The sequence below is a fragment of the Ambystoma mexicanum genome (genome assembly GCF_040938575.1).
Source record: "Ambystoma mexicanum isolate Mex_15411 chromosome 12 unlocalized genomic scaffold, UKY_AmexF1_1 Mex_chr12_unloc.2, whole genome shotgun sequence".
Taxonomy (NCBI): Eukaryota; Metazoa; Chordata; class Amphibia; order Caudata; family Ambystomatidae; genus Ambystoma; species Ambystoma mexicanum.
Window position 1 is genome coordinate 1149799 of NW_027182323.1, and position 19129 is coordinate 1168927.

General features: G+C 49.0%; 5 non-coding genes across 5 annotated transcripts; 2 read left to right on the forward strand and 3 right to left on the reverse strand.

Moving 5' to 3' along the window:
* The first annotated feature begins 308 nt into the window (after nucleotides 1–308).
* Nucleotides 309–381, forward strand: TRNAV-CAC (transfer RNA valine (anticodon CAC)). Its single transcript has one exon. It is a non-coding gene; the product is annotated as a tRNA-Val (tRNA).
* Nucleotides 382–677: 296 nt separating this feature from the next.
* Nucleotides 678–749, reverse strand: TRNAQ-UUG (transfer RNA glutamine (anticodon UUG)). Its single transcript has one exon. It is a non-coding gene; the product is annotated as a tRNA-Gln (tRNA).
* Nucleotides 750–5293: 4544 nt separating this feature from the next.
* On the reverse strand, nucleotides 5294–5365 carry TRNAA-UGC (transfer RNA alanine (anticodon UGC)). The gene has a single exon. It is a non-coding gene; the product is annotated as a tRNA-Ala (tRNA).
* Nucleotides 5366–17648: 12283 nt separating this feature from the next.
* On the forward strand, nucleotides 17649–17721 carry TRNAV-CAC (transfer RNA valine (anticodon CAC)). The gene has a single exon. It is a non-coding gene; the product is annotated as a tRNA-Val (tRNA).
* A 296-nt stretch (nucleotides 17722–18017) lies between these two features.
* TRNAQ-UUG (transfer RNA glutamine (anticodon UUG)) lies at nucleotides 18018–18089 on the reverse strand. The gene has a single exon. It is a non-coding gene; the product is annotated as a tRNA-Gln (tRNA).
* Nucleotides 18090–19129: the final 1040 nt, after the last annotated feature.

Here is a 19129-nt window from a genome sequence, read left to right on the forward strand (position 1 = left end):
ACAGGTGGTTGATGCAGCACTGGAGACAGATCCACGTTTACAAAGGATTTTGGATTGATTTGGGGCACTCAAAATGAAACAATACATTCCTTTAAAACTTCAAAAGATGGGGAGTGTCCATGGAGTAAGACATATATATTAACGGGATCTTGGTCGCAAGTTTAATCCAGTGTACAATGATCTGTCTGACTTCACTGGCATGGAAGGAGCCAGCTGGCTTAAATGTTACTGTGTTGATATGCCGTGCTTCAGCACCCCCTTCCATGCGCTATCATAATAATGGGAAAGAAAAGCACACGTACAGTTCCGTTTCCGTAGTGTAGTGGTTATCACGTTCGCCTCACACGCGAAAGGTCCCCGGTTCGAAACCGGGCGGAAACACTTTTAGCGAAAGCCTCTTTAATCCTCACTTTTCATCTTCCATAGTGAAGTCCATATGCACAACGTGATATGAACGAACACTATTTTAAAAACTATTTAGTAGCAAAATTAATACAGATTACATTTTTTATAGTGATAGTATGTAAAGAACACGGAACAAAATAAAGTCAGACGAAACTAAGACCGACTTTCGTTCATGATGTATTCGAATTGTAAATACTAGGAGCGGGAATGAATGAAATAAAGGGAAATAAAATTGAGATTCCGAAAAGCGTCTCATTTCAGTGAAAAATGTGAGGTTCCACCGAGATTTGAACTCGGATCGCTGGATTCAAAGTCCAGAGTGCTAACCATTACACCATGGAACCATACACTTAGTGCCACGGTACCCCTAATTTTTAGCTAAGCACAGGTGCCCTGAAATCTGCAGTACTACGAGATTTATGATAGCCTAATACACCCTTTCCCGATATCAGTAATTCTTAATCATTGGGACTTTGTATTATACTTATGTCTTTGTAAAGAGCTTGTCACGGAGAATGAGTACCTCAGGGAGCACTGAGCAGAGGTTGAAACCCCTTAACATATGCACCTTACCATCTCACCTGCATGGGATTTCATGACTCTTTCTTGCCTTTGGACCAGTCATAGAATACAGGCCTGGAACATTATGTTTATTCCCCATTGCCGTCATGATGCCATTCTGGAAAATGACTTGAAATGGCTGTTGCATTGGGCTCTGTTCAGAAAAGACTCTTGGGTTTTCTCCTCAATTACCATATCTCCAAGTGAGATTAGGCAATTTAGTATCTAGCACAGTCTCTGAACATTTCGAATTTTACAGCTTGTGAAAGATTGATATGATTGTATGAGTGTGGATTATACACAACAGTATGATGTGTTGGCCTTACTACAATGAAATAGGAATAATGTAAGGAATAGTTGAAAAGACTCTTGCTGGGGTGGACTGGGTTGTTGGCTCTTCTGCCGAGTACACCAGGCTGCCCCAGTGCCCACCCATTGGTCTAGCACAAACGCAATCTCACTAGAACCCATTGCTTGGTTCAAAACGGAGTGAAGATCCCAGGCACGTACCCCATATGTTTCAGTAAAGAGCCAGCCTCCCTTTGAACCATGCCTGCTGAGCCTCCTTAAAGCCCCACATCTTGTTCCAGTAGAGATTCAGTATTCTTGGGACACCCCCACCCCCTTGCCCAGCTGCCAAGTTTTCAGTCTATGTATGTGTGACATTTACATATTTGGAATGTACTTAACTGTTGGGGGGCCGCAGGTGGACACACTGCCGGCCTCTCACGTGCTGGGGGAGCCAGCACCTTGGTAGTTTGCCAGGATCACCCGAACTTACTATTGTTGCAGGCCGGGACCATGATGGCCCATGGGGACATGGGCTTGAGGTGCCGGGGGCACTGTGGATGCCGGGAGCATCCTGGGTGGAGGGTGGCCTGGGCGGACCCAGGGCACCATGCTGATGCAGGAGGCCCAGACCAGCGAGACCTGCCGGACCGTGATCACATGGTGTGGGCCTGCAGGCCAGGGCTGGGGACTGGCAGCTGAAAATATTTAACTGTTTCCAAAATCCAGGTCTCACTCCTGCAACCTTCCTGAACCTCCCGCTCAGGACGAATTGTGTATCTCTGGTTTTGGGCTGTGGGGAGAGACATTATCTAATTCTTTTCACCAGCCGGGGCTGGAAACTGCAAACGGGGGCTGCTCTTTTTCCAGCCCTATGTGTCCACCTGCCGTGTTAGGCTAAACACGGGGCTAATTGCTCATGGTCATTTCCTCTGTAAAGAGGATGTTTCTCTGCTCGATCGTTGGTGTGACATCCATCGCTGACAAGACATAAACAAAATGGCCCCCGGGTCTCTGAAGTCACCTGGAAGGTGTGAAGAAGACCTTGCCCTTCCAATCGTGAGTCCCTCTCCCTCGGGACAGCCACCCCTTCCTGTCCTGCTGCCTTTCTCCACCTGGGTTACCTTTGCTTTGTGACCCTTGTGTTTGCCGCCCTGTGAATTGGAGTTGGAGGGGCCTTGGCCCTCCACCATGTTATTGCCTGGTGCCCTCATGCCCCCCTTTCAGGGTGGGTGTGCCATCTCTCTAACATATGACGTCGGGTGCTGCTATGCCCTCATCCCGAGCTTTAACCTGCTGTTGGCCTGGCATTTATCCTCGCCTGAAGCCCATAACAAATTAAGCCCAGGCATAATTATTTACAAAATATTAATATTCAACATGCAAGTCCACACAGACGATCAGTAGCGTACGTGCTTCAACACTTCTGTCCTCCAGCACCCAGCTCATTCTAATGCCATCAGCTCTCTTTTCAACATTGTACTACTTTTGACTGGCCGCAACGGCCAGAAGGGGTTGTCGCCCCTTCGCTGCCCCCATCCTCCTCCTCTTTGCTTCTTCTTTTTTTCTTTTAATAAAACCATGCTCTCTCAATCCGTCGTTAAAATTCAATAATATGTCTGAGCCCACCTGAGATAGGTCAACCCCATCTTTATCGTAGTATCCTGGTACACCCCAATTTATTAGGCCATCCCTAAACATTGAGAAACATGCTCCCCTGCAAAACTTTGTCATGTCCATATTCCATTTTTTCTGGCACTTCTCCACAGCCATGTGTGAATTTGCACCCCTCCATATTTATCTGGGCACGATTCTGGCCATATGAGTCCACAAGCGCCCCCTTCCTCGCTCAATGCCCAGAACGTGGCGCACATTTCCTTAAGCAGCTGCCTTCTTCCCAGCTGTGCCACATCGTTCCCCCCCAGATGGGTTATTATTGTCTCTGGGGGTCACTCTTCACCCAGTAGCGGCTCTCTGACCTCCACCCGGCAATCCATGTGGGACCTTGTCCCAGGAAGCTCTTCTTATTATGCCTCTGAAGATGTTAACACCTCCCATCAGCGTACTGGAACTCTCTACCGGGAGGTCCCCTGCGAAAGAGTGTTTCACCGGCAGCCCTGATATGACAAAGCCACTGTCACATTAGGGTGTCGATCACCAGAGTCATTTTGAAGCATGCAGACATGGATAGTGGGTGCAGTTAGAGTACCACGAGATCAGGCTTAGGTCAAGAGAGGGGTTTTACTGTTTTGGATTCTGTCAGGCCTCCCTACGCATCCTTCCCTCTCCCCACTCTCTGCAGACACAGGCACTCTATATATGACATTGGAAGACAAGGTACACATGTCATAGCAGCCTGGATTGGACACTGACTACATTCTTGTTTTGGGCCAATCTGCTGTAGAATGTTGCCTTTATAAAGGCAGGAAATGTGGTCCTCAGTTGATTCATCTTTGGATTCTCAGAAGAAGGAGAGGAAGGATTCATTGGAAATGTGTTGGGAATGGTTAGTTTATACCAAAGTTCTCTGCCGTAGAGCTGAAGACAGAAGGCTTCAGGGCAGAGGCAAGCTCTACTCTCTAACCCACCCAAGGGCACATTTGGGGTGACCAGCTTGCGCAATCTAGCCAATCATTTTTGAAAAGTCTGCACTGTACCATTTGAGCACTTCGAGCGGACTCAACCTGTCTCAGCGCCCATGATCTCGTGGGACCACCAATTGAAACGGCTTGACACTGACTCGATCCAGAAAGAGCTCCAATAAGCCTGACTCGATGCTGCTGAGCCCCAATCACAATAGACATGCGCATTTGAAGAATCTTTGTCCCCCTTGTCTGCCTCGGCACCTCAGTAACTTTTAAGCCACCTTTCTTAGCCATTTAAAAGACATATCCTTGAACATTGAAATGTGCTGCTAAAATCATTGGCCAGCACCCCTGTCTTCACACTGAATGCCCCTTTATTCCCATAGTGTGTATTCTCTCCGTTTCCTTTAGAGAGGTGGGTCTTTATTGTTTTTAATTTGTTGTATGCACTGTACGTATTTCCTAAAGTTCCTGTTTTTGTAGAACCTTGGTTGGGCATTTATTCATGTTGGTACCACCATACTATTGGTGTTTGTGTGCAAATGTAACAGCTCAAACGCCTCAGAAAGAATTTAGACTGCCCTTTGCCACAGTTACCAAAAGAGGCATAGGGGGTATACCTGTCGGGTGTGTCGGCTTCCCCTTTATGACTGCGCTCATTGCTGGTTTAGTAGCAGTCTGGGGCTGAGTAGGTGTTTTGGACACTACTCACCCCTGTGCTCCTACAGAGCAATAGTCATTTCGTCACCCCGAATGTAAAATTTTCTGTTATGCCCCAGCAAGGTTTGTGCCATACAAAACACAATACATACATGCAATAAAACATGCCTGTGCTATGCTATAAGATCCTTGTGCACTGCCACAGTGAGGCGTTATGTATTGCCGTATGCTGAAATGAATGTACTACTGCTTGCAGACGGCGGCGAATCAAGTGCACAGTTTTACTTTGACTATGTACATGTTAAGAGCGTTGAAACAAAGTTTAAAAAAAACACATCAACGAATAGGTTATGATAATTTACAGCTATTTTTAAAGAAAACATTTAATGAATTCTATTTTTCCCTTTTAAAGAACTCCTTCGAGGCACTTCAGAGAAGTCACGTGGAATGTTTGCCTGCCCAATCCTGCCTGCTGCTGCTGCTTCCCATGATCACTTTGTTCTATGCTATCTATATTTGTCAGTCACCATCTCTCCAGGGGTTTTGTTTACTGTGAACCCCATTCGCGGTATTGCTGAGGCAGCTCCGGCTGTTTGTTGTCTAGACAGGGCCCCAGTCTGGTAATGTGAACTAGTCACAAGAAGGATAGTCTTGAAACGTGAGCGACGGAATATGTTCAATGTAGTGAGATGCGACATAAAATTATAGTCCTCTTTACCAGAAACCCAAAGAGGATGTAACAGTATATCCTTTAAATGTTGGCGTTCATGCGTACCCCAAAAAATATATGCACCTGGAGATGCCGGGGATTGAACCCGGGGCCTCATACATGCAAAGCATGCGCTCTACCACTGAGCTACATCCCCTCACGTAAAACACACCATCGTAATATCTGTGCCGTCCGACCCTCGGCCCAGTAATTCTGCAAATGAAATCTAGTTTGTAGAAAAGGTTCGGCAGTGAAATCGAAAGTGATAATCGATGCAGGACCGAGATTGTTTCTGCTATAGGGACTGCTGGTGGCTGTGCTACATCCCTTTACGATAACGTTCCACTAATGTTAGAGTCGGCACGGAGTTTTTTGTATGTGGGAACTGTTTTCATTCTCTATCTCTGTTCTACTTTGGGATGTTTCCTCTTTCGCCTCGCCACAGAAATCAGAAGGAATGTGTCAGGCTTTCGTTTGCCACCACATTCTCATCACCTGGTATAGAGCGAACTTCCCACAATCTTTCTTCTGTTTTATCTCTGTCCGCAGAATATCGATTTTCAGGGATTACAGCTGGCTTCACTAGCAGGAATATGTGTCACTGGTGTTGTGCCACAGAGGGCCGATCCAATAGCAAAGCACCACCACGTGACTGCTTGGCACCATGTGCTGCTGCTTTTAAACAAGCACTGGCAATGCCAACAGTTTGGACTTTTATCTAGGCCTGGGAAAGGCACTTGCCAGGCACCACCCTAGTGGTATTAACTGGCCACTGATGGTACCAGCAGCAAAATGGTGTGTGTACCTGGGTATCTAATAATAGTGCCGGCAAACGTCTAATACTTAAATCTTAAAACACAAGCCATCACAGTAGGCTTTGTCAATGCATGTTTTTATCAAGACTTCAGTGAAGGACACGCATGGTGCTTGTGAATGTAGACTTGGTTACGACATTTTAATTACACCGGTGGCACTTTACTCCTGCAATTAAGACATTAGCCCTCAGAAGACTGCTTTGAAAAAACACTGGCAGACATTTCGAGTGCAAAGCTAGATGGTAAGTCTTGATTAAAGTTAACTCAAAGAGTTCCCATAATTAGGAGTTTTGGGTCTGGAGGGGCAGGACTGGGTGGGAATGGCCACATGGCCATGGCAGTCAATGGGTGGGCAAATAACTAAACAACACTTACAAGCTTTGGTTCCCTCCTCAGATGCCTTTTTCCCCGATCTGGACTCTAATGCAATAGTTTCAGCATATAGGTGGGTGCCACCTAATAGCCCAAAGTAATAAAGGATCTAGGTGGCAACAGTGTCTGCCTCTCAGTGCTGGCACACTTAGGTGAGTGAGGGGAGGTGGCAGGCCCGTCTAGGGTCTGCCGCTGCCCACATCCTCTTCCTCTCTGTCCCATCCACCAAGTTATCTTTTTTTTATTTATTTTTTTACTTTTATTTATTTAGCTTGGCAGCACAGGAACAGGTGAGCTACATACAGGACAAGTATAATCAGAGCAATGCAGGTAATACAAACATATAAAGCAAATTCAAAACCAGTTTGTGCACATGTGGCAGACATCCAAGGTGGGTGTGGGGGCAGTGAGTGAACAATTCCGGAGGTTGTGCGGGAATAGCAGGGGGAGAGGACTGGAGATGTAGAGTCCGAGGCAGAATCAATGGGAGCCATGTATGAACGAAACCTTGACCAAACATCTCTGGGTCTTTAGTGGGTTGGCTGTTGTATAGCCCACGATTCTTCGGTGTCCGATGCCCATGTGACCGCCCTGAGCCACTGTGCATGGGTGGGTGTGGTAGGCCGAAGCCAGCAGAGTAAAATAGAGCGTACAGCAAGTGGCATGCAAAGTCCAGCCAGGTTTTTGGAATCTCAGCGGAGCTCAGAAAAGTCATGGAAAAGACAACTCATTGGGGATAGGGTAATAGGGTGATCGAGGATAGCTGACATAGTAGCACATACTGCGCTCCAAAATTGAGTGAGACGGGGGCAGGACCAAATCATGTGGATATAGCCAGCGTTGTCGCAGCCACACCTGGGGCACCTTGGGGACAAGTCATTTGAAATGTGGTGTAGTCTGCTCGGGGTGTAGTGGTATCTGTGGTGCACCTTGAATTGGATCAATTTAAAGCGGGAGTTAAAGGATACCTGATGAATACATGCACACATTCGGGCCCATCGTTCATCTGTGATTTCGAGACCAAGGTCATCCCCCCAGGTATGTCTTAACTTGGTAAATGTAGGGGCCGATCTAGCCTGTACCAGGGTGTAGAGTCTGGAAACTTTGCCCCTCATGGGGGTGGGAGAGGTAAGCTCCGTAACTGCAGGTTCATCAGGTGGCAGCACTGGGAAACTGGGGTATTTGTGTTTAAGGATTTTCCGGAGGGGTGACTACTGAAGCCAAGCGGATGGTCTCCGCTTCAAGGACAGTGGAAGATCTGGCCACTCTATGAAGTTACCCTGTTCGAAGAAGTCCCATAGTTGTTCATATCCAGGCTCTGCCCACCGGCGAACGATGACGGGAGGTACATGTGGGACCTCCGGGAGGAAGTTCCAAAGTGGAAAGTTACCATGAAAGGGGTGGGCGATGCCTAGTAATTACCATGTTTTAGATAGGGCCAGAGAAGTAGAGGCCGCCGGGTCAAGTGAGTCTAATACCCTCGGCATGGGCGTGATAACCAGGGAGCAAATATCACGATCGCTGATCGATAGCTTTTCGAGTCTGACATGAGGTGGGGGGTCCAATGTTTTAAACAAGTGTGAAGTGTATTGGAGTTGGGACACCAGCCAGTACTTAAGGAAGTCAGGAGCACCGAAGCCGCCAACCTCCATCGGGATGGTCAAGGTCTTGAGTTTAAGCCGGACCATGTCTGAGTGCCAAAGAAAGGTATTAAGGGTACGAGTCAGCACCCGGAAGAACCAGCCGCTCGGCCACTGGGGGATATTGGCGAACCTGTACAGAAGCTGGGGTAATACTACCATTTTTAGTATCCCTATCCTGCCGGCAAGTGAGATCGGGAGCCTACTCCAGCGACTTTTGTCGTAAGGCTAGTGAGGTATTTTTGGTAGTTCTCTTCAAAAACCTGTTCGAATCGGCGAGACACTACTATGCCCAGGTAGGTAAAGCTTGACTGGGCCCATGTGAATCGCTGGGTATCAGGAGGGGGGCGTGTGCAGGCAGTGAGCGGCAAAAGGGTAGATTTAGAGCAATTTACTTTGAGGCCAGAAACTTGTCCAAAAAGGATATCTTCCAATATCGGAGCCAAATTGGTGTCGGGGGAACGGATGAAGAGAAGGGCATCATCAGCATACAGGGATACTATGTCCGCGAAAGGTTCCATCTCTATGGCAAAGACCAGAGGAGAGAAGGGACAGCCCTGCCTAGTGCCCCTAGTTATTTGGAAAAGGGGGGAGCATCGGTCCTCAGTACGAACCCTGGCCACTGGGTTGGAGTACAGCAGCCCGACCCAGGAAAGGAAGCGGGGCAGAATTTGCATTTTTTAAGAACCCGCCAGAGATTCTCCCACGAGACAGAATCGAAGGCTTTTTGCATATCGAGTGCCACTGCTACTGCATGCAGATTTGGGTTAATCCTGCTTATAATGTTGAAGAGACGCCTCAGGTTCAGAGAGGTGGAGCGTCCCGGAATAAATCCCGCTTGATCGGGGTGAATGATATGCGGCATGTAGGGGGCAAGGCGTAGGGCTAGTAATTTGGCGTACCCGTTGATAAGCGAGAGTGGACTATAAGAGCAGCATTGAGTGGGGGGTTTACCGGGCTTCAGCAAAACGGTTATTGTGGCTTCACAGAGCGAAGGGGGAAACAGACCTACCTCCACTGATTCCTCCCAGAGGGCCATTAGGCGAGGGAGTAGGAGTGATTTGAAGTGTTAATAGAATTCAACGGGAATGCCATCTGAGCCTGGGGATTTCCCTGATGAGAGTGAGTCTATGGCATCCAAGAATTCCCCGGTGGTGAATGGATTCTCGAGACATCCAATGGTCTCAGGGGAGAGGATCGAGAGGGGAAGCTTATCTAGGGAAGACTAGATCTCCGCTGTCGGGACATTGTCTGCATTGGCATATAGGGATTCGTAGAAAGAGAGGAATTCAGAGTTAATATCTTGCAGGGACGTGGCTAGGGTACCATCGGGTCTCTCCACTCCAGGGATGGGAGGGGCACCAAATTCTCGGTGGAGAAGCCTGGCCAGAAGATGGCCTGGGCGTTGACACTCGCCGTATTTCCTCGCAAGTCCCGGGCTGTCCAGGAACCTCAGTTCGCGGTCCGCAAGAAAACGGAATGTGTCAAGTTCCGTACCGATTGATGCCAGGAGTTCCGGAGTTTGGTGTAGCGAGCATTGAGCTTCCAGTGCGGACAGCATGGCTTTGCTTTCAGCAATATTTCTGTGAATTGTTTTAAGGATGCTGTTCTCCTTAGACAGGGCAATACCTCTTATATAAGCTTTGAAAGATTCCCAGAGGGTGGCCTGTGAGGACACTGTGTTGGTGTTAATTTCGAAGAACTCCTCAATGGCGGTCTCCAGCTCTGAGCTGAAGACGGGGTCGAGGAGAGAGTGAGGTTTCATTATCCAGTGTCTGCTGCGGTCACGATCCGGGCCCCAACAAAGGGTAATAGTCACCGGTGAATGAACAGAGAGGGTTCTGGGAAGGATCGATAGGTGAGATATGTTCCTTATAAGTATGTCACACACTAGCCATCTATCGATTCAGGAATATGAGTCATGCACCGAAGAGTAGAAGGAGTAGGAGCGGGAGTCGGGATAGAGAAGCCTCCATGCGTCCACCAGGGAAAGACTGGGGAGAGATGACAGTGTAGTGTAGGCTGCTTTGGAAAGTCGGCGAGGTCTGGAGCCGTATCTGTCAAGGTCTACGTCAAATATCGTATTAAAATCACCTCCCCAGAGGATTATTGTTAGCAGGAAGCTGTCAAGGAGAGACGTGAGATGTGAATAGAACTCCAGGTCGTCGATATTGGATCCATAGATGTTTAATAGGACCACCTCCTTATTCTGCAGACTACCATGGACTAACACATATCTGCCCAGGGGGTCGATCTGTGTAGATATGGGGTTAAATTTAAGGCTCCTGTGAATTAGAGTCATAACTCCCCGGCTTTGGGTAGAATAATTAGTAAAGTACCTCTGAGGGCCCCACATTTTGGCAAATCTTTCACAATACTCGGTGTAGGCGTGCGTTTCTTGTAAAAACAGTATTTTGACCCAATGGCGTTTGGCCTGAAGCTGTAGTTGTTTCATCTTCTTATAGTTTCCCAGCCCCCGCACATTCCAACTCATGAATGTCAAGTTATCCTCAGTTGACAGTCCAGAGGTGGTCATTAGAAGTGACGGATTAACGGGGTGGTGCTCCCCATGATCGGTGCACCATTTGATCAGCCTTGCAATAATAACTGAACAATATTGCCCCATACTCTACCTCCCCTGTGGATACCAAGCCTTTTTTAACATAAAACCCAACAACGCCCACCCCCTCCGACGTCCCGCCCCCAAACAAACAGAGGAATGACAACCCCATGCCCAAACAACCAAATCCAAACCAATGGCATCAACGCCGGGGGGCCTGTGAGCTGGCCTGGCGGCGGTGCTCCGGACCGGAAGGCAATTTAAGGATAAGCATGGTGCCTAGTGATGACATCTTGTGCCACCCGGGTAGGACTCCACCTGGGTGGAAAGGGCATGATCGCAAAATATAGAAACAATTTTCTCACGTATGGGGGAAGTAGCCCCCTAATCAATCAACTAGACCAGGAAGGTGACTGAATTTAACAGCAACTAATAGAGTAAACTAGCAACAGTGGATGAGCGCTGCGGAGAGAAATTGAACCAGAGAGGCGTTCAGTGATAACTACGAGAGTCTCCCATGGGATTATGAGGCCAGCCCTAAGGACCAGAACATACATGTCATAGACCGAAAAACTCGAGTAGGCGGAAGACAGCCCCTTCTCACGCTCATCCACCGGGTAGACATTTCTGTACCAAGTCGGAGTCCCAAATCATGAACAATCAGCCAATAAACATAACATTGACAATGTGTGTTTCAAAAGGGGGTCAGCCGGGGAAATGTTCATCGATAAATCTGGAGGCCTCCTCAGGGATTGTGAAGAAGTAGACCTGGTTGGAATGTTCAATGCTCAATTTAGCGGGGTATAACATGGAGTATTTGACCTGCAGGTCTCGAAGCCTCCTCTTTACTGCCAGGAAGGTTTTGCGTTCACGTTGGACTGCCACCGAGAAATCAGGATATAGATGGATCCTGGCAGCGCCCAGAATGAGTTCACCCTTGGCTCTAGCCGGCCTGAGCAGGGCGTCACGGTCACGGAAGTTTAGAACTCTACCTATAATGGGTCGTAGTGGTGCACCCGGTCTGGGCTTTGCAGTGAGGGCACGGTGGGCTCTCTCGATCGCGAACTATGGGGAGAGTTTTGGAGTCTAACAATTTTAGTAGAGTGCACTCTAAGTAATCCTCCATGGGTACCTTTATGCCATCTTCGGGTACTCCGATAATGCGGAGGTTGTTACGTCTCCAGCGTGATTCGAGGTCCTCGTTCTTTTTCTCAACCTCGGCGACACGGCCAGAAAGTGTGGAGACCTCCGCCCTTAGAGAGCTCAAGTTATCCTTGGTGGTACTCACTCGTGTCTCGATCTCGGCAACCCGGCCGTCGGTCCTCTCCATATGAGCCTTGATAGAGGATATAGTGCCATTCATGTCGTCAAGCTCTCTGTGGAGCGTGGTGAACACCTCCCGGATGTATTCCATCATTTTTTGAGCGTCTGCCGGGTCCGAGGTCGAGGGGTTAGATGGTTCCTACCCGGACACCTCCCCCACCGGCCCCAACGGGGTTTTTGTGAAAATGTTAATTGAGCATTGCTTCTTTCCAGCTCCCTTGGTCATGGCACCAGGCGGAGGGTGGGCCCGAAGGCCTGGGCGGGCGGCAGGAGTGTCGAGGCAGGTCGGGAGGCAGAGGGCAGGACACAGAGGATGGTCGGACAGGCTATTCAGAGCATTCGGGCGCCCAGAGGACGACAGGGTTGAAGTGGAAAGTAGTGCTGTAATAGGATGTGGAGTCTCTGGTCACCACTGCCCGCCAGTTCGCAGGTCCGGGGGGGATCTCCCTGGCCGGCAGTGGTATGAGGGCACTGAGTGGTCAGTGAGTGGATCCCCTGGTGTCGACCGCCCCGAAGATCACGGGTGAAGGCCAAGAACCGGAGATCAGTGTGCCGTGACAGGGGTGGAAGTAGGAGCAGCTATGGGCACTGATGTGGTTGAGCAAACTGGGGAGTCCACTTCCTGTGTCGGAGGAGAGGTCCGCCAAGGCTCCCAGCAAGGCAGTGGTGGACCACAGAGGGGTTAGCAGGACGCCCACGGCCAGGCAGCGAGGAGACAGTCACTGCAGGGGTCTTCGATCCCAGTATATCCAAGTAAAGCAGAGGGTCCAGTCACTGCGCGCCGCGGTAGGGGGGACCAGCCTGGTGCACCACTAACCATGGTCTGTGTGGTGTCCCAACTGATATATGTGGCGCAATGAGCGGGAGGTGTATCACCACGGCGAATACCCCATGCAGGCACTACGGTGGAGAGCAGTAGGATCCACACCAAGAGAAGAGGTCCCAATCCAAGGGCCAGCAGCGGGCAGCGTGTGCCAACACCTAAGTGGTGCACGGGTTAATAGATGACGGCGCCCGAGGAGTCTGTGTCCCCCCCGACAGGGCCCACCAGGTCGCGTTAGGAGCGGGGGCCCTGTGCGTCTGGCAGGGTAGCAGGGCAGCGGAGCGTGACGACAGCCACAGTGGGTCCCGGCACAGAAGGTCCAGGTTCCGGTCGTGAGTCCAGGGAGGGAGGCGACGCGTGCCAGCACCGGCAGCACTACAGTGCGGATGGGCAGAGTGTCTGGTGGGACCCGAAGGGACTCACCGCAGTAGCCAGGAGCGGGAGCGTCCCGCAATCCGGTCCCAGAACAGGAAGCCTCCTCTCCGGATCCACAAGAGGCACTGATAGGCAGCACGCCGCCCTGGGAGAGGCGGCGGAGCAACAGCTCTACATTTGGGGTTGCACCCCGGGGTCCAGTCAGGGGGCTGGTGTCTGCGCACAGGCCGCAACGGTTCCTCGAGGAGTGGGGAGAAGGTGACGCCGCACCGCACAGTGCCCCTCCCCCCAGTAGGCCCCGGATCCTCAGAGTCAAGCCAAATGACTCTGGAGCAGAGGAGCGGGGCAGAACGGCGCCAGCTCCCGGCCCAATTTCAAAGCACTGGATCTCTGCGATAGGGTTGATTCAGGACGCGGGGTTCGAGCAGCACACGCCCGGGTCCTGCAGCAATTTAATAGGGTGGCTGGCCCAGGTTTTAATAGGGCACCAAAGGAGGATTCAAACAGGAAGGCGCCCCACGAAGCGGAGTTCACAATCAGGCGGCCATCTTCTATGAGAGCTACAGCGCCCCCCTCCCCAACCAAGTTATCTGAGTTGTGATGTGATAGAGATGCACAGAGGGATACAGAGAAAAAAAAGATTTCAGTACAGGGAGACAGGATTCAGAATGAGAAGGCAAAAGAGTGGGGACATAATTGAAGAATGCATGAGGAAATAAAGTGGACTGAACTGGAAAACAAAAGGGATTTATACTGAATGGTAAGTGTTATTACTTGGCTAGACTAGCTAATTTGGTTGCATCCTGCCTGAAGCTATTTTCTGACATGGCATGGCATTTTTACTGGCATCAAGGGTAAATTAAAGCCAGTATGATGAGCGTTCCTATATCGCTATACTGGCATATATGGGTGCAGCCAGTCGTGACATGTTTTCTTATTGTGGCATGGCATTTTTACTGACAACGTCAGCAGGACTATGTTCTTATGTATGGATACTGGCATATAAGGGCAAACCACATCAAGGATAGTGGCCCATCACAGCCTCTGAGCGACTAGATCTCATTGCAGTACACTTGCTGTGGAAGCAGACACATGCATGTATGTACGCATGTACAAATGCGTAGACTGTGGCTAGTGTCTGCACTTTGCACAACCACATACACACTCTAATTTCACTTTCTTCTATCATTGGGCTTTGGTAGCTCTGCACTAGTGGTGGAGTTATGAGCTATTAATCCGCGGATTTATGTGCCTCTATTGCTCTTCTTAGGTACTCCTCCACTTATCGATGCTCCATGGAATGTGTCCCTGTTGAGTCTAGCATGATCTCTAGATTAAAAACTGTTACATAGTACCCACTGAACCCTTGCTTTTCAGCTCTTTTGTCTCATCACAAGTATAATCATCCAACCGATTCTTGAGGCCCTGCTTCGCTGTAGCTGTTCCAGGAGACACCTGGTCCTTTGCAAAAGAATAGTGCGAAAACCGTACAGAAACATCTGACCTCTTGAAGACTGGTGTGCACCTTACTTCCTCCCACTTTCCGGCAGGAGATTTATTTATTGATTACGGTAGCGCCACCCACGCTGCAGCATCGCGCTCTCCCTCTGTAAGGCGGCAGAGGTCCCTTAGCATCTACTCTCTTCTTGGGGCACATTTCTTCTGACCGGCGGCGGATGCCGCCTCTTCTGCATTTTACTTTTGCAGCGGATGCTGCTTCATGCGTGTTCTGGTTTGGAGCTGCTATCGCGGAGCTGGGCACTTTCTCCCTCGGCGGGAGCAGGCAAAACACTTGATGGCCGATGCCGCAGTGCTGCAGGCTGACCCGCACTCCGGCTGCACAAGCACCCTCTTCACACACGGCTGCGGCCAGGGAGGGTCTGCCGGTGGGTCACTGGGCATCCACTCTCTCCTTTTCTTGTGGCAGTGGGTGCTGCTTCCTTTTCTTTCTCCTGCGGGCAACAGATTGTGCTGCAGGGGTCCGTCTTCCTCGTCGCCATTGGTGGGGGGCGACAGTGGACACACGGCCAGCATCACAAGTGCTGGGGGTGCCAGCATCTTGGTAGATTGCCGGGATCACCCAGACTTTCTGTTGTTGCAGGACAGGATCCCAATGGCCCATGGGGACATGGGCCTGGGCGCACTGTGGATGCCGGGAGCATCCTGGATGGAGGGTGGCCTGGGTGGACCCAGGGCACCATGCTGAACTGGGGGGCCCCTATGGGACTCCCGAGAATGGGAACTTACCACCGTTGCTGGCACCCGTAATATCCCGGTAACACACGGATTTCAGGCACCGGTAATGGTAAGGTGAGTTTGCTGGTAGCCGGCCGGTGGCTCAGGCGGGTTACCGGCCAACTCATAATGAGGCCCAATGTCTTTTGGACTGACATACTCCTGCCCGTATTGGAAGTGAAAGAGCTTGAGGGACTGGTTAATCTTCTTTATGGCCAAAGCTGTCTGAACTGGTCAGGGTGCGGAGTAACAGCTCTCCTCTAGCCCTACACCAGCTTAGGTTTCCTAGGAGTCAGCCGTTAGTAAAACTCTATGTATGGAGCCACTGGTGATGATGGTTGACCAGCTGGGATTCTTCATGAAGCAGTGTGTGCAAGATGCCCATATTTATCTAATGGTGTCAACCGAGGAGAGCATCCGGCAGCTCAAACAACCCTCCCAGAACATTAGAGACTGGAAGAGGACAAACGCAGCCCTTCCAAGACTCAGTTCTTGTTCTATCCCTTAGCTCTGCCTGGGAGAGTTCACTTTACATATTGTTTCTGCGCCAATATATTCTACAGTTAAGTCCTGGGCTTCTTTGTGTTCCCAGACTGTCCCTTGCAAAGCATGTTGTATTCACTATCTAATCTGATGAACAAAATCTACAGCTACTGAAATGTATGTCACCTCTTTGCCTAAAGATGGTTTTAGGACAGTAGTTCAGGGACTGGTGTGATTAAGAGTGGACTGTATGAATTATCTTCTGTATTTCCACGCAAAGTCAAATCTGGCACCCCTAAGGCGGTCTAACATACTGAAGCCCTGCTTGTATATGCATTAAGGATGTTAGGTCAAATTTCTCCTGGTCACTGCGTCACAATGGGGGGCAAGCAACATGATAAATAAAGCTCTATATTGTTTTAAAAACTTTACAACTGTTCAGCCCAGTGTTTCTGTCTATTTGGATTAATTCATATTATATGTAATCAGGTCATCTAGAAGAAAAACGTTGATTCTCTATTAAAAACAAACATTAAAAAGTGGATCCTTTCCTTTTCTAAGGGGGCTTGTGCAGTGTGGAACGCATCTGAACCTGTGCTGTGCACTGTTACCGTGCACTCTGAATTCTCGTCCACCATGTTTTAAAAGACTTTTTGAGGAGTGCTCCTGCAGCTTGAATTGCAATTGGATGTTTTGGATTTATTAAGAAATTACTGTATTTGTGATTATTTAGTACGTGTATGTTGCAGTTCTCTATTTCTCTGGAAATTGCCCTCTGGTTCCTTTTGGGCGGGAAAAGTGTTCACAATACTAAATAACAATAATAAAGACAATTCCCTTGCATAAGATTGCTCAGGCCTGCTGTGGCCAGCACACAGCCATACTGCCCAGGCACCCTCTTGCAACCAACTCGTTAAAATGCCATTATCGGTCACAGGTTGATACATCTGTAGGGTTGGTCACAATATGCACAACCAGAAATACACTTCACACACGCATGCTCAAGCCCTCTAACGATATTCATTTTCTCTGAGACAAGTGATGACATTCAACCAATGGCGTTCCTGGGCTGCTGAGTTACTGGGGTGCCTTCTGGCTGCTCTGTGGTAATTGCATCGGCAGAGCCCCAAACCAACACATGGCAGAGGACACCTGGGAGACAGTCACACAGCTGTCTATTGAGTCTATGTGATGCTGGAAGCTCAAACAGGATGCATGTCTTTAAAGCACCGCATCCACGTGCTTCTCTCTGTCTTCCTCTGGCACGTGCACTGCTGTGCTATAGCCGCCATCCTGCGCCCCCTGTGTCATACTGGGCCCCCTATGTGTCGTCCTCTTTGGGTGTGTGATTCAAATTCATGTGGCTCTCTGGGCATTGCATTTTCCAGGGAAAACAATATCTCTTCTGTTGCTGATAAATCGTTCAGGTGTGTGGCGCATGGTATGAGGTGCATAGGTGGTGGTAGTGATCTAATACAGGGACACTCACCTGTGCCAGGTGCGGGCACAGGTGGTTGATGCAGCACTGGAGACAGATCCACGTTTACAAAGGATTTTGGATTGATTTGGGGCACTCAAAATGAAACAATACATTCCTTTAAAACTTCAAAAGATGGGGAGTGTCCATGGAGTAAGACATATATATTAACGGGATCTTGGTCGCAAGTTTAATCCAGTGTACAATGATCTGTCTGACTTCACTGGCATGGAAGGAGCCAGCTGGCTTAAATGTTACTGTGTTGATATGCCGTGCTTCAGCACCCCCTTCCATGCGCTATCATAATAATGGGAAAGAAAAGCACACGTACAGTTCCGTTTCCGTAGTGTAGTGGTTATCACGTTCGCCTCACACGCGAAAGGTCCCCGGTTCGAAACCGGGCGGAAACACTTTTAGCGAAAGCCTCTTTAATCCTCACTTTTCATCTTCCATAGTGAAGTCCATATGCACAACGTGATATGAACGAACACTATTTTAAAAACTATTTAGTAGCAAAATTAATACAGATTACATTTTTTATAGTGATAGTATGTAAAGAACACGGAACAAAATAAAGTCAGACGAAACTAAGACCGACTTTCGTTCATGATGTATTCGAATTGTAAATACTAGGAGCGGGAATGAATGAAATAAAGGGAAATAAAATTGAGATTCCGAAAAGCGTCTCATTTCAGTGAAAAATGTGAGGTTCCACCGAGATTTGAACTCGGATCGCTGGATTCAAAGTCCAGAGTGCTAACCATTACACCATGGAACCATACACTTAGTGCCACGGTACCCCTAATTTTTAGCTAAGCACAGGTGCCCTGAAATCTGCAGTACTACGAGATTTATGATAGCCTAATACACCCTTTCCCGATATCAGTAATTCTTAATCATTGGGACTTTGTATTATACTTATGTCTTTGTAAAGAGCTTGTCACGGAGAATGAGTACCTCAGGGAGCACTGAGCAGAGGTTGAAACCCCTTAACATATGCACCTTACCATCTCACCTGCATGGGATTTCATGACTCTTTCTTGCCTTTGGACCAGTCATAGAATACAGGCCTGGAACATTATGTTTATTCCCCATTGCCGTCATGATGCCATTCTGGAAAATGACTTGAAATGGCTGTTGCATTGGGCTCTGTTCAGAAAAGACTCTTGGGTTTTCTCCTCAATTACCATATCTCCAAGTGAGATTAGGCAATTTAGTATCTAGCACAGTCTCTGAACATTTCGAATTTTACAGCTTGTGAAAGATTGATATGATTGTATGAGTGTGGATTATACACAACAGTATGATGTGTTGGCCTTACTACAATGAAATAGGAATAATGTAAGGAATAGTTGAAAAGACTCTTGCTGGGGTGGACTGGGTTGTTGGCTCTTCTGCCGAGTACACCAGGCTGCCCCAGTGCCCACCCATTGGTCTAGCACAAACGCAATCTCACTAGAACCCATTGCTTGGTTCAAAACGGAGTGAAGATCCCAGGCACGTACCCCATATGTTTCAGTAAAGAGCCAGCCTCCCTTTGAACCATGCCTGCTGAGCCTCCTTAAAGCCCCACATCTTGTTCCAGTAGAGATTCAGTATTCTTGGGACACCCCCACCCCCTTGCCCAGCTGCCAAGTTTTCAGTCTATGTATGTGTGACATTTACATATTTGGAATGTACTTAACTGTTGGGGGGCCGCAGGTGGACACACTGCCGGCCTCTCACGTGCTGGGGGAGCCAGCACCTTGGTAGTTTGCCAGGATCACCCGAACTTACTATTGTTGCAGGCCGGGACCATGATGGCCCATGGGGACATGG